At 44.0% G+C, this 10,189-nt stretch overlaps 1 pseudogene; it reads left to right on the top strand.

Moving 5' to 3' along the window:
• Positions 1 to 509: 509 nt before the first annotated feature.
• Positions 510 to 1,015, top strand: LOC134571282 (NADH dehydrogenase [ubiquinone] 1 beta subcomplex subunit 5, mitochondrial-like; annotated as a pseudogene).
• The last annotated feature ends 9,174 nt before the right edge of the window (positions 1,016 to 10,189 follow it).

The raw sequence follows: 10,189 nt of genomic DNA, 5'->3' as shown, positions 1-10,189 counted from the left end.
GTTGCTGGTATTGCAGAGTAATCTACATTTATTCTGCGAAAAATACGTGCATTTGTATTTCCGGTATTGCTGCAATACCGGCATAGCCAGGCAGCCTCAAATACCGGCTGTGCCAGTGAAATACCCGTCAGGTGGCAAACCCAAGAGTAGTGTGTGTAAAAAAAAAAAAAATATTTTTTTTTTTTTTTTTTTAATGGGCCTATTCCATGGGCCTGGGCCTGGAGCTGCAGCTCCATCAGCCCCTATGTTAATCCGGCCCTGTACACCGTACACTTCGAACTCCTGAACAGTCGAAACAGTTGTAGGTGGTCGCCATTCAACAGTCGAACACGTGGCAGTGGCCATCATAAGCCGTGAGCACCATGAGCGTTTTTTGGTCGTCGATAGCATGGAACTCAAATCACACTCGACGGCGCGAACACCGCTAAACATTCATCTTCCATGGACTCTGACAAAAAACAATCACCCCGGACCTATTAAAATCTTCATTAGAAACACAACATGGCGGGATGAGCCTACTGAGGCCAGCGGCAGCTCTCTTCAGCCGCCTCTGTCTGCCGTCCCGGGGCTGCTGGCAGGGAACAGCCTGCTCGGGAAACTACCCCAGGCCGGGAACGTGCCTGTGCGATATGGCAGCCATGGGAAGAAACTGTTTGTAGTGGAGCCATCCCATTTCTATGATAGGAGGTTCATGCGTTTAATGAGATTTTATATTTTACTAACAGCAGTACCTGCAGCAGCATTTATAACCTATGTCAATATTTTCATCGGCAAAGCAGAACTTGCAGAAATTCCTGAAGGTAATATTCACTGGGAATATTACCAGCCTCCAATAACTCGATGGATTGCCCACTATATTACTGAATCTCCTGAAGGCTCCTATGAAAAAATGATGGCTTTAATACATACTGAGGCAGAGAAAGCAGATCTACAGTTGAAAAAAACAGAAGCTCGTCGCTTGATGAGACAGAGAGGAGATGGTCCTTGGTACTATTATGAAACACTTGAAATGTAGGGTAATAACTGCTTGATCCAAGGATAAATCTGACTGCCATTCTGGGGTCAAGAAGGATTTTTTTTCCTAGCTTGTTGCAAAATTGTGCTTCAAACTGGGTTGTTTTGCCTTCTTTTGGATCAACAGCAAAAAAACAAATGTGAGGAAGGCTGAACTTGATGGACGCAAGTCTCTTTTCAGCTATGTAACTATGTAACTATGTAACAATGGGAACTCATAAGATCAGACATTCAACTTGATGCATGGGAGATTAAGAAAAATATTAAATCTGACCTTCTTGATTTAGGGAACAGAGTTCAGTCTTTGGAAGGGAAAATAGAATCCATACAGGCTTCCTCATATGAAAGCAAAGACCAAATAAAACAACTAGAATTAAAGGTAGATTCAATGCAGAACAGGATAGCAGACCTACAAGACAGGTCCCAAAGAAATAATGTAAGAATCAGAAACATACCCGAAACCAACACCACAGACAAATTAGAGCAATATCTGTTTGAATTCTTTGAAACCCTGAGAATTACAACTTCTCCTCAATAAATGATGGAAAGATTCCATAGATTACATAAACCTTCATCAGTCTCAGAATCCCTCCCAGAGCTGTAATCGTAGCCTTTTGATCACATAGAACAAAATCACTATTAATGAAGGCTTTTATGGAATTAATGCAAAAACCTGAAAATTGTAAAGAACTAAAAATCCTTCAGGACCTTTCCATTACAACAAGATCCGCTAGGAAAAAATTTAAAAAAGAAGCAGAGTAACAAAAGGCATTAAATACAGCTGGGGATTTCCTACTAGTCTGATTGTCTTTAAGGATGGCTTTAGATCAGTATTCAAAAACCAAGAAAAAGCTAAAGAATGGTTAGAGAAACAAAATGATATACAGAGACAGTGGATACCTAATGAAATGGGGAAGGGAAGGGGTGATATAAAGACTAATGAGAAAATGAATATAAGGGGGGTTGGGATTCAAGAAAGCAATGGAATTGACTATCTTCCCTTTTTTAGGGAAATGTATATATACAACTTTATTCTATTTTTTTTTCTTCCTTCTGACACTTGCATACATGCATTTAATATACCCTGAGTGTTAGTTAGAAATCTTCACTTAAAACTCAATCATCATGCACGGTAATAAAGCAATAAATTGTAAAATAATTATAATTCTGAAATAGATGATCAACACATAAAGAATAAAGGGAGGTGAAAAGGAACACATAAATAAATCCACTCCATGGGAAAGACACCGGGATAATATTGGGTTATTTTCGGTGGCAACACCTACTCTACACAAAAATTTAGTTGAATAAATTTTATAAAAGGGCAGATTGTTTGGATAATATATAAAACAATATACCGTATATACTCGAGTATAAGCCGAGTTTTTCAGCACATTTTTTGTGCTGAAAAACCCCAACTCGGCTTATACTCGAGTCAGAGTCTGTATTATGGCAATTTGCATTGCCATAATACAGACTGGGGGGAGAGGGGGGCTTACCTTTCCTGCAGCTCCTGTCAGCTCTCTCCTCCTCCGCGCCGTCCATTCAGCACCTCGGTCAGCTCCCAGTGTAAGTCTCGCGAGAGCCGCGGCTCTCGCGAGACTTACACTGGGAGCTGACAGAGGGAGCTGCACAGACCGCGCGGAGGAGGAGGGAGCTGACAGGAGCTGCAGGAAAGGTAAGTACAGCTCTGCCAGCACCCCTCTCCCCCCCACTGAACTACCAATGACACTGGACCACCAGGGAAGGAGCCCCCCTCGCTGCTATGTATCAAGCAGGGAGGGGGGACGAAAAAAATATATAATTAAAAAATTTTTTTTATAATAATTAAATAATAAATAATAATACAAAAAAAAATCATAAAAAAATTAAAAAAAATAATAATTAATAATATATTAAACGCCCACCCCCACCAACACATACACAAACACACACTGAATCACACACACTGCATCACACACACTCACACTTCATTCATATACACACACTGCACTCACACACACTGCACTCACACACACTGCACTCACACACACTGCACTCACACACACTGCACTCACACACACACTGCACTCATACACACACTGCACTCAAACACACACTGCACTCATACACACACTGCACTCATACACACACTGCACTCATACACACACTGCACTCATACACACACTGCATCACACAAACTCACACTTCATTCATATACACACACTGCACTTACACACACTGCACTCACACACACACTGCATCACACAAACTCACACTTCATTCATATACACACACTGCACTTACACACACTGCACTCACACACACACTGCACTCACACACACACACTGCACTCACACACACTGGAAATAAATATTCAATTAATATATACGCACACACACTGCACTCATACACACACACACACTGCACTCACACTGCACTCACACACACACACACACTGCACTCATACACGCACTGCACTCACACACTGCATTCATACACGCACTGCACTCACACACTGCATTCATACACGCACTGCACTCATACGCTGCATTCATACACGCACTGCACTCATACGCACACACTGCATTCATACGCACACACTGCATTCATTATATACACACACTGTAAATAAATATTCAATTAATATAATTTTTTTAGGATCTAATTTTATTTAGAAATTTACCAGTAGCTGCTGCATTTCCCACCCTAGTCTTATACTCGAGTCAATAAGTTTTCCCAGTTTTTGGGGGTAAAATTAGGGGCCTTGGCTTATATTCGGGTCGGCTTATACTCGAGTATATACGGGTATATATATATAAAATATGTACTTTGGATAAAAGAGAAGATTTAGATAATTAATATAGAAGGTGAACACATCTATAGATAATAATAGATCTACACATTACAAAGAGGGTATAATAATAGATATAATTATGAATATATATAAACCTAATACAGTTAGTATATTTTCCCCTATAGAGACCTGGTTTTTGGTTGTTATCAGCTCCCATAAATGTTTTCTCTTTTCAAAAGATATGTAATGAACGGAAGGAGAAAGGGGCAAGAAAAAGGGGAAAGAGGGAAAAGAGGCTCGAGGAAGCTAGCTAAAATATACATTCGTGTAAACCTTGTTTTTCTTTAATTTTCAAATGATCCATTGTTTATTCCATGTACACCTGGAACAGTATATATATGCTTGCGATTTTTGATTATATGAATTTGTTAAGAACTCTTATAAATGGTGCCCCAAGAGAGTAGTCTTCCTTTTTATAGGTCATCAGACCGTGTTTCTTTTTAATGCATTGTAGAAATATGAGGGACAATGCATCTGCCAAGATCTCTGGGGGTTATGCAGATATGGCATTTGATGTTATGTGTTTTTTGTTGTTTGTCATCGATGGCAATATATCTTTGTTAATACCGATAAATGGAAATAGAAAGCGATTAGAGAAAAGAGAGATGGGGGATTAGGTCAATTTTTATCCTTGAACATTCAGGGATTGAATTCTCCCAATAAAATATCACTTTTTGCAAATGTATTAAAAAAAGACAATATATATATATATATATATATATATATATATATATATATATATATATATATATATATATATATATATATATGATCCAAGACACACACTGGTTAACAAAAGATCTGGACAAAATGAAATTTCAACAGCTATGAAAAGAGACAGGGCCGCCCGACTCCTTAATGACCTTAATGACCTTAATGACAGACGTACAAGCGGTAGAGACCAGACACAAACAAACTCAGCTCCCTGCCGACTGGGCCCAGGTGGTGAGCCTACGCAGGGAACTATCCTCTATCCTAAATACAAACTATCAGAGGGCATACTATAAACAGTACGCAGAGGTCCTTTCCCCATGCCTATTAGCCGCAATTAACGCGGTACGGGAGGGGGCTCAGCTCCCCACACAGGCCCTAATGGCAAATATCTCCCTTATACCCAAGGAAGGTAAGGACACGGAACGGTGTGAGAACTATAGACCGATCTCGCTGCTAAACTGCGACCTCAAACTTTTCACCAAGATCTTATCACACAGAATACAGGCCTTCCTACCGGAGCGTATACACAGGGACCAGGTGGGGTTCACCCAACAACACGAGGTGCAAGACAGCACAACCCGGGCTCTCGCCCTGATCCACACAGAAATCAGCAGTTCGGAGGGCCTTCTCCTGCTATCCACGGATGCGGAGAAGGCCTTTGATCGAATAGACTGGGGCTTTATGCTCGTGGTCCTGGAGACGCTGGGCGTAGGGCCCCACATGATGAGCTGGATTAAGGCCCTGTATGCGACGCCTACAGCACGTATATGCATCAATGGGGCCTTTGCGGACCCCTTCCTGATATGGAACGGAACTAGACAGGGGTGCCCGCTTTCAGCCCTGCTTTTCATTTTAGCCCTTGAACCTTTCCTGAACTCGATACGCAGTAACCCCGACATTCAGGGGATCCTGGTGGGGAGGGACAAACATGCAATGGCGGCACACGCAGACGATCTGCTATTCTTCGTCACCAAACCTGAAACCTCCATGCCTGCTATCATGGAGGACTTCACAACATATGGAGCGCTGTCGAACTTTAACCCCTTCCCGACCGCGGACGTATCAGGTACGTCTGGCAGAAAACAGTCCATAATGACCTTGGACGTACCTGGTACGTCTGCACCTATTTTGAGCTCTGGAAGCTCTGATAGTATAGCAGTGATGTACTGCATGTGATGAGTGCCTTGAGGGGTCCTGGCACTCCGTGCATATAAAATAATATATATAAAAAAATAAATATAAAATAAAGAAAATGATCAATATTAACTCCCCCCCCCCTTTTTTTTTCGAAAGGCAGTGAATCATGGGGCTTCTGGGGGCGTCCCTAGCATGCCGCATCATAAGGGGCAGGCTGGAGTCATACAATCACAGCTTGCCCCATTAGCAATTTCATCCCAAGTGTGTTCCCCATTTCTCTGATTAGTGTGGATCTGCCTCCCTCTCTTCACTTGTGTTTTAGTGTGAGAGAGAGAGAGAGAGAGAGATCTGTGGTTTAGCTAGAGAGATTTAGGTATTTATAGGTAGGGATTTGTAAAATCTTGAGACCCAAAGGCTCTTTTCAGAGCCATTAACCCCTGTCTTGCCAGTGATCACTATAATCACTGGCTCTTGCACAGCAGAACTTTTCTGCTGTTTGTGCCTTTTTTTTAGGGGTTCATTTTTTTGTGATCTTTTTTGAGACCCAAAAGCTCTTTTCAGAACGATTAACCCCTGCCCTGCCAGTGATCACTATACAGATCACAGGCTCTTGCACAGCATCACTTATTTTGCTGTCTGTTCATTTTTTCAGGGGTTATTTTTTTTTTTTTTTTGTGACAGGTCACTAAGTAAAGCAATTGTGATCATGGCACACGGGTCACGGAAGACAACCCGCGCTGAGCAGTCATATGCCACCCTTGCGCTAGAGTCTGACGCGTCTATGTCAGACTCTGACCCTGATTTTGACCCTGCCAGGTGCTCAGATACATCATCACTCGATACAGTGTCTACTGCTAGTGATGTATCTGGTGATGTTGTATCTGTGCCTGCTAGTCCCCCTGCCAGAAGGAGACGTGCTGCTCCAGCTGGCAGAACTGCTGAGGAGTGGGTAGTGCCTCATAACCAGAGGCCAGACATCCCATCCTTTACTGCAAATCCTGGCATTAATTTGGATGTCACAGGATTTAGCCCTCAGCAGTTTATGGAGGTGTTTCTGGGCGATGATGTATTGGGGAACATTGTCGCCCAAACTAATTTATATGCCCATCAATTCCGAGCTAAAAAACCGGACTCTTTTTTGGCAAAGCAGCAATGGGCCCCCATCGATGTGCCAGAATTTAAAAGATTCTGGGCATTGACTATGCTGATGGGCATCATAAAGAAGCCCTCCATCCGCTCCTACTGGAGCAGTAGCCCCATCTGCTCTACCCCCATTTACTCCCAATGTATGTCGAGGAAGAGGTATGAAATGATTCTGCATTTCATGCACTTCAGCGACAACAGCCTGTGTCCCCCTAGGGAGCATCCCCAGTTTGACAGGCTGTATAAAATCCGCCCCCTGATTACCCACTTTGCTGCCAGGTTTGCAGAGGCTTATACACCTGGAAGGAATATATGCGTGGATGAATCCCTGATGAAGTATAAGGGAAGGCTGGGATTCAAGCAGTATGTTCCTTCCAAGCGCTCTAGGTATGGTGTAAAGATGTATAAGCTCTGTGATAGCGAGACTGGGTATACTCAGGCCTTCCGGGTGTACGAGGGAAAGGATAGCCACCTTGACCCTCCAGGTTGCCCAGAACATATGGGAACCAGTGGCAAGATTGTCTGGGACCTGATATTCCCCCTGATGAACAAAGGGTACCACTTGTATACTGACAATTTTTATACAAGTGTCCCTTTGTTCAAGCTACTGTACTGTTTTGATACAGTAGCTTGCGGCACAATTAAAAAGAACAGCACAGGTTTCCCAGGACAACTTGCACGCACCCGGCTACGGAGGGGGGAGACCTCAGCTCTGCGCCAAGAGGAGCTGTTGGCAGTTAAGTACAGAGACAAGAAGGATGTGTACCTTCTTACCACCATCCACACTGAGGGGACTGTGGAGGTCCCTGTACGTGGCAGAGCTGAGAGAACGAGGAAGCCAGTGTGCATCAAGGCCTATAACCGTCATATGGGTGGGGTTGATCTGGCAGATCAGCTGCTGCAGCCCTACCTAGTTATACGAAAGACAAGGGCCTGGTACAAAAAGGTTGCAATCTACCTAATGCAGATTGCAACCCACAACGCTTTCTTGTTGTTCAAAAAAGCAAACCCCGGGACGCAACTGAGATTTTTACAGTTTCAGCTCCAGATCATTTCGGGGATTTTGTACCGTGATGCACCTGCTCCCCGGGCGGTGATGGGAGAGAGCAGAGTTGGGGCTACACATTTTATTTTTAAAATCCCCCCTACTGCGGCAAAACAGAGTCCCCAAAAAAGATGCAGGGTCTGTTCTAAGAGGGGGCAGAGAAAAGACAGTGTATATTACTGTCCTGATTGCCCTGGGCAGCCTGGACTCTGCATTGGAGACTGTTTCAAACGATACCACACGCTGGCCCATTTTTAATTTATTTTTTGCCGTTCAGTTATTTTTTTTTGGTGTCTTTTTCTTTGGGGGGGGTTGTTACATTTACCCCGTGCATGGGGGGCATGGGTGTCCTTAGGAGGCCTCGCAGAAAACAACCCTGTAAGGGGTCCGCGGGCGGCTAGTAGGGGAGGCTGCTCGCAACTCGCAGCACTCACCCTCAGTCCATCGCCGCCCGCGGTCTCCCCTCCTCCTACCTGTCGGCGAGCGGCGTCTCCTCTCCGCCGCTCGCATCCGTCACGCCTCCCAGCGGCAGCATGTATAACGCTGCACGCTGAAAGGTCGTTGATTTATGCAAACGCCGGGGTCACGTGAGTGACCCGGCGTTAAAGCAACAGTACTACAATCACAGTGGGAGGCTTAGATATCTCCCACATGTGATTGTTAATTCTGATTGGAAGTTATCCAATCAGAATTTAACCTAGGGTATTTATACTCACCTTTCCTGTTCCTCCCTGCCCTGTTGTGGTCTTTGCTGTATAGTATTGATTCTGAACTTGTGATTTGTGGTTACGTACTCTCTGGCTTGTTAAGCTGACTTTGTGACTTTCTCCTACCCTTTGACCTCGGCTTGTTTCTCGTTATTCTGTTTTCTGGTTCCCCTGACTATTCTGTGTGTGCTTAGCCCGGCCACTCTAAGGTCCGGTACGGCACCTTTTCTGTGTGTGTGTGTGTGTGTGTCTGTTAGCGTGTTAGGTTCCTGGAATCGTGATAAACCCGGGGTGTGTTCCACAGTCAAAAAGCGGTGTGCGTGTCTACGTTTCAAGTATGTACCCTTTTGTGGCGATATATAAAACTGGGGTATGTGTTAAGCCCCAAGCTAAAGATAGGCCTATCAGAAGACATACTCTCAATTTCAACTCAAATGGCAAGTCATTCAGTTGTTACCGTACCTTCCCCAAATCCTGGCAGACCTATGCATGGGGGGGGGGCATGGGTGTCCTTAGGAGGCCTCGCAGAAAACAACCCGGGGTGTGTTCTTGCAATAACCAACAGCGGGCTCTCCTAAATCACAGTCAAATAGCGGTGTGCGTGTGTAAAATTGAGGATTGAACAGTTACCTCCACACACGTTCTTCAACTTGTTTTATCTTTTTTCTGGCTAAAAAAAAGTTGCATCAAAGCACTCCACATACATGCAATACCTCGGGGTGTCTACGTTTCAAGTATGTACCCTTTTGTGGCGATATATAAAACTGGGGTATGTGTTAAGCCCCAAGCTAAAGATAGGCCTATCAGAAGACATACTCTCAATTTCAACTCAAATGGCAAGTCATTCAGTTGTTACCGTACCTTCCCCAAATCCTGGCAGACCTATGCATGGGGGGGGGGCATGGGTGTCCTTAGGAGGCCTCGCAGAAAACAACCCGGGGTGTGTTCTTGCAATAACCAACAGCGGGCTCTCCTAAATCACAGTCAAATAGCGGTGTGCGTGTGTAAAATTGAGGATTGAACAGTTACCTCCACACACGTTCTTCAACTTGTTTTATCTTTTTTCTGGCTAAAAAAAAGTTGCATCAAAGCACTCCACATACATGCAATACCTCGGGGTGTCTACGTTTCAAGTATGTACCCTTTTGTGGCGATATATAAAACTGGGGTATGTGTAAAGCCCCAAGCTAAAGATAGGCCTATCAGAAGACATACTCTCAATTTCAACTCAAATGGCAAGTCATTCAGTTGTTACCGTACCTTCCCCAAATCCTGGCAGACCTATGCATGGGGGGGGGGGCGTGGGTGTCCTTAGGAGGCCTCGCAGAAAACAACCCGGGGTGTGTTCTTGCAATAACCAACAGCGGGCTCTCCTAAATCACAGTCAAATAGCGGTGTGCGTGTGTAAAATTGAGGATTGAACAGTTACCTCCACACACGTTCTTCAACTACTGTGGGGTGTAAACTTTTCAAATATATGCACGCTCATGGCAAGAAAATACATTGGGATATCTGATAAGGCCCTCAAAACAAGATAGGCAAACAAGATATATAAAATTTGAAAAACGCATATCAGACATTTTGCTTTGCACC

The sequence above is a fragment of the Pelobates fuscus genome, chromosome 8, assembly GCF_036172605.1.
Source record: "Pelobates fuscus isolate aPelFus1 chromosome 8, aPelFus1.pri, whole genome shotgun sequence".
NCBI classification, from domain to species: domain Eukaryota; kingdom Metazoa; phylum Chordata; class Amphibia; order Anura; family Pelobatidae; genus Pelobates; species Pelobates fuscus.
This window is presented reverse-complemented; position numbering and strand designations above follow the sequence as displayed.